Source organism: Macaca fascicularis, chromosome 3, assembly GCF_037993035.2.
Source record: "Macaca fascicularis isolate 582-1 chromosome 3, T2T-MFA8v1.1".
NCBI lineage: Eukaryota > Metazoa > Chordata > Mammalia > Primates > Cercopithecidae > Macaca > Macaca fascicularis.
Window position 1 is genome coordinate 81142753 of NC_088377.1, and position 5344 is coordinate 81148096.

The 5344-nt window shown below is 35.9% G+C and overlaps 1 pseudogene; it reads right to left on the minus strand.

Annotated features, from left to right (window-relative positions):
- Positions 1 to 2734: 2734 nt before the first annotated feature.
- Positions 2735 to 4496, minus strand: LOC102131851 (cell division cycle 7-related protein kinase pseudogene; annotated as a pseudogene).
- Between the last annotated feature and the right edge of the window lie 848 nt (positions 4497 to 5344).

Sequence of the window (5344 nt, forward strand, 5' to 3'; positions counted from 1 at the left end):
ATGATCATCTGGGTCAAGAAAATGTGGTCCATATACACCATGGAATACTATGCAACCATAAAACATGAACAAGATCATGTCCTTTGCAGGGACACGGATGGAGCTGGAGGCCATTATCCTTAGCAAACTAACACAGGAACAGAAAACCAAATACCATATGCAGTGGGAGCTAAATGATGAGAACTCATGGACACACAGAGGAGAACAGCACACACTGGGGCCTACCAGAGAGTGGAGGGTGGGAGGAGGGAGATGATCACGAAAAATAACTAATGGGTACTAAGCTTAACATCTGGGTAATGAAATAATTGGTACCATAAACCCCCATGACACACATTTACTTATGTAACAAACCTGCACATCCTGTAGATGTACCCCTGAACTTAAAATAAATGTTAACAATAAGAAAAGGTACCAGAAATAGCACTGTTTCTGTCACTTCATAAGATATGTTCTGTTATTATGCCCCTTTTGCAAATGAAAAGAATTGTGCAGAGAACCTCAAATACAGGCAAGATGGTGCAGAATTGTTTCTCCATTCTCCTCCTCACAACTAAAACCCTGGAAATAAAGAAGAGGCAACCAAAGAACATTGAACGATGATAAAAAAGAACATGTTTGGGACTCCAGGATTGGAGAAACACAGCAACAGCAGACAGTCTCATATCCAACAAATATGACTTAGACTCAGGATTTCCTGACCTCCTGTATAACAAAATAAGGTGGGTCAGTAATTTTATTCTTCTCCTGGATTTAAAAAAAAAAAAAAGTTCCAGTGACATTTTCAGGCAAGCCTGGCACCATGCTGGCCAGGGGGTTGCATCAGGAAGCCTGATAGATACAAGATATAAGAGACCAGTGGACATACTCCCCTTCCCACTGAGCCCATCCCCTGACTCAGCAAGAAACAGTGGGCAGTAGGGCAGCATCAGTAAGGGGAATCTGCCATAGCCTTGCAAAAGGACTTGAAGGCATAGGAATAAATAATAAAAACAAATTGTACAAAATGAACAGAGAATAACTAAATTGTGGACAATTCAAGAGGACAACTCAATTTGTAATTGGAATCTCTGAAGGAGGAGATGTAAATATTTAGAAGAAATTTTTTTTAACTTGTCAGAAACTATTAGCCCCAGGGGGAGAAAGTAATTAAAACTACACTAAAGTACATCAAAATTTAATTGCTTAAAAATGTCAATAATAGTCAGATTTTTTAAAAGACACGTTATACTGAGGGGTATGAAAATTAGAATAAAAGCAGACTTCTCATCACAAACAATTCAACTCAGAAGACAGTGGAGCAACATCTTTTAAGTATTGAAGAAAAAAAATGTCATGCTGGAATTCTATCCTCAATCACATGTCTTTCAAAAAGAAATGTAAAACAAAGACTTTTTCAGGTTTATGAAAGGTTAGAGTTATTTTTTAAATATAAAAGGATAACTTTATTAAATATACTAATTCAAGAGCATTCAATTTTTTTAAGATTATGGCATAAGACAGAGCAGATCAATGGTAATGGTTTGTATAGATATATCCCATAATTACCAAACAGATTAGGTAGATATACTGGCCTATCAATGCTCAAAATAACAAAATGAATATATGTCCCTCAACTATTTCTGTATTTTATGACTACTAAATAGGAAATCTGTCAGCTGACCCAACCACCGGACTTTTTCCCATAGGAAGTTTGATATGCTGTCATTGATATATATCATTTCTGAATATAAACCTCTATCTTGGATCTTTTTCTGTTTGCCTACTTCATTATCTCTCTTCCCAACCCACCTAAGACTTAGTCAAAACAGGATACAGAGATCTGGATGGCTCTATGCAGAGGAAAAATCTCCAATAATACTGTCAATTCTGTATTCACTTTTCCTTTCATCAGCTACCTAATTATATCTAAGATAGTGTGAAAAAATATACAACTCAAAAAAGAAAAGCATTTGGACTATCAATCTTCACCTTGGTCCTGCAGCTTCCCTTTATCAACCAGTGTATATATTATTTTAAATTCCCAACTGTAAACACATGCAATAATTAATAAAACATCCAGAAACTTTGTGGTCAGCATCATATAATTTCCGAGGAGAATGTTTTTCGTAGGGACAGAGAAGGAAGAAAATCGAGAAGCCATTAAGAAAAAATGGCAAGTCACACTAAAATGCTTTCATAAAATGTTTTTTAAAAATGGATAAATTCAATTTTAAGTGATACTTTGCACCATGACCAACATTTCCTCATTGTTTTAGTGTTCATAAAAGGCATAATATGTACCTCTAGAAAATGAAATTATCTTCTTTACTTACAACATTGTTAGAGCACCAGCACCAGGTTGATTTTCTCCAAAGTATACATAGCTCATAACTCTAAAAAAATTTACAAATTAAGTCTTTTGATTCATTTAATCCTCATCACATCTGTTAATTTTAATTAATTAAAGCTAAAACTGTTCCTTTTTCTGCATATGTTAGTGAAAGGTAATTAGGGAAACTAAAAATCTGACCTAATAGGAACCCACCTAAAATCTACTTAGGTAGGTTTAATTCAAAGAAGATCATGTTGTTAGTCCCAACAACTATCCCAGGCATTTTAAGTATTCTTAATCTATATTTTAGAACGTGTCACCAAACACTAAAATGTTAAAATAAATTATTAATCCTGCTCTGGTCTCTAAACAAGAACTTACGGCTATTACAAAGTATTCCTTTATATTCTACCTCATAACAGTAAACATTAAATGAAGACCCACCATCACAAGCTCATATCTTTAAAAAATGGATGCAACAAAACTTCTTCTGCTGTTATTCTTGAAGCTGGATTTAGATCTAGCAGTTTATCAAGTAGGTCATAAGCTTCATCAGGTACCTCATTCCAGCCTTCTAAATTGGTAGTATACTCATCAAAACAACACCCACAGCTATTACTATCCCCCTTTTTAAATGAATTCCCTGAGTATTGTCCTGGAGGTGTTTGTACGAGGCGAGAAGCTTTATGGTCAGTCTTCTCTGAAATAGTTGGTTGATGAGAAGTAGGCCCTTGTATATCACTTGTTTACTTGGGAGTGTTGGAATCCATACCCCTGAGTCTCTCACAGAGTTTTCTCAAGTCTTGTGCTGGAACTTCTTTGCTACATAATATTGATTTCCCAAAAGTTTTAGCAGCTTGCATAGTTTCTCTGGATCCCTGAATTGTCATAATTTGGGCCAAAGCAGTTAAATCATCACTTGCTTTATAAAATGGGTATCGTCCACTAAGCAAAGAAAGAAATATGACACCTGCAGACCACATGTCAATTGCTGTAGTTTGATTGGGGCACTTTGTCAAGACCTCTGGTGCTCTGAATCCTGGTGTACCTGCCCTAGGGGCAACCTGCTGACGCCTTGAAGGGCAAATACTACAAACTTTATCTGTTGCATAGCAGTCACAGGAAAGGCTAGCCGGGCAAGAACTGGCAGCTTTCCTCATCACACCACTATTCATAACTTTTGCAGAAATAACCTTCTTTTTTGTTGCTAACTTTCTAGACAGTACATCCACAGTCTTTGACTGCTTCATGAGTTTCACTGCAGGGCTCTCATGTGAAATGGAGCTGTGTATATTGAAATTTCTTTTTCCAAAAACAGAGCGCTGGACAGAAAGGCCTACAGATCCCTCCTTTCCATCTTTTCCTTGTTTAATCTGAATTTGTGCCTTTGTGCAGGGTCTTTTAACAGAAGCTTTTGTGGTGGACTGCTGATCCAGCTCCTTAGGTACTGGGCCACTCAATGGAATCCTGTTTCCTGTGATTATGTGGGATTTGTTTTGTGAACACCTTTCCTGCTGAGCTTCAGACTGGACAAATTTGAAAAGCTCTATTTTAATATCATGGGTTCCTTGGGCCAAACCAAAGTCTACCAAGGCATACTTTTTCAAGCGCCTATTATATAAAAAATTGCTGGGCTTAACATCACGGTGAACAATACCAAACTGATGGATGCGTTTCAAAGCGTTGAACAGATTAAACATATATTCCCGTACTTCTTGAAAGGAAAGAGAATTCAGAATGGCCAAAAATGACTCATGCTGCAGATATGGCATAGCAATAACTACATGATCATTCTTCCTAAAGCAGTATTTAACTCCCATGACATTATCTTGCCCCCCAGCCACTGTTAGGCGCTGAAGTTCAGCTGCAGTTCTTACAGGATGACTTGTTGGAATCAAGTGTTTTAGAGCAATTTTCTCTTCAGGTCCTACTTGTAACTGTACTGTGGCCAAATTAACAGAGCTGAAAGTGCCTTCTCCAATTTTGTCCTTAATCTTAAACACATTACCAAGCTGTGGTACAGGCTTCTCAATATCTTTTTTAACACCTGCAAGTTTAAAATTCTGTTTTTTTTTTTTTTTTTTTAAAGGCCTTCAACCTGAAACCGGTCATGCTGGGGAGAAAAAGCCATTGACTCATCCATTTGAATCCCCAAAGACGCCTCCATCAGAAGACAATTGGGATGCAAAATGCCAGCTAAGGGGTTATATTCACAGGGGAAGCAAAGCAGGGTTTAAGGGAGTACGACTTCTGTGGCTCCCCAGATGCCTGGGTCGCCGTCTCCAAGAGCTCCCCACCTCAGGTTAGAGATTTTTATTACCAGTTACCTATGCTAAAGTAAATACTATAGGAAGTCCTTAAAAAAAACAAAAATTATATCAAATAGAAACCTGCATTTAAACAACAAAATAAATAACACTGGAAATGATCATTACATGTATAAATATAAACATTATTTCTAAATTTTAAAAGTTTTTAAGTATAATTAATCATTTAAAGGAAATAAAAAAGGAATGCACTTTAAAATATATGACATGTATGGAAATGTTATGACAACAGAAGAAAGTTTTGGGAAGGAGAAACAAAAATATATCACTGTGGTATTCTAATGCACTGTGTAAGGAAGTACATTATTGCTTGAAAATAGACTGTGATAAATATGCATATGTACTATATAAACCCCAAGGCAACCACTGAAAGAACAAAACAAAAAGTAATAGCTAATAGGTAAAAAGGGAGATATATGTAATACTAAAAAATACATGATTTTTTTTAAGAAATAAAGGAACGAAGGAAACGAAAAAGGAAATGATAAATGGGAAAAATACAGCAAAATGGTATATCTAGATCAAATATCAATGAATGCATTGATTAAAAATTATCTAAACATCAAATTAATAGCAGAGTCATTCACATTATATGAAAAGTAAACTCCAACTATATTATTCTTGCAGAAAACCAACCTTAAATATAAAGACAAAAAAGTTTAAAACAGAAAGATTGAAAAATGTATCCCATTTCAACACTAAT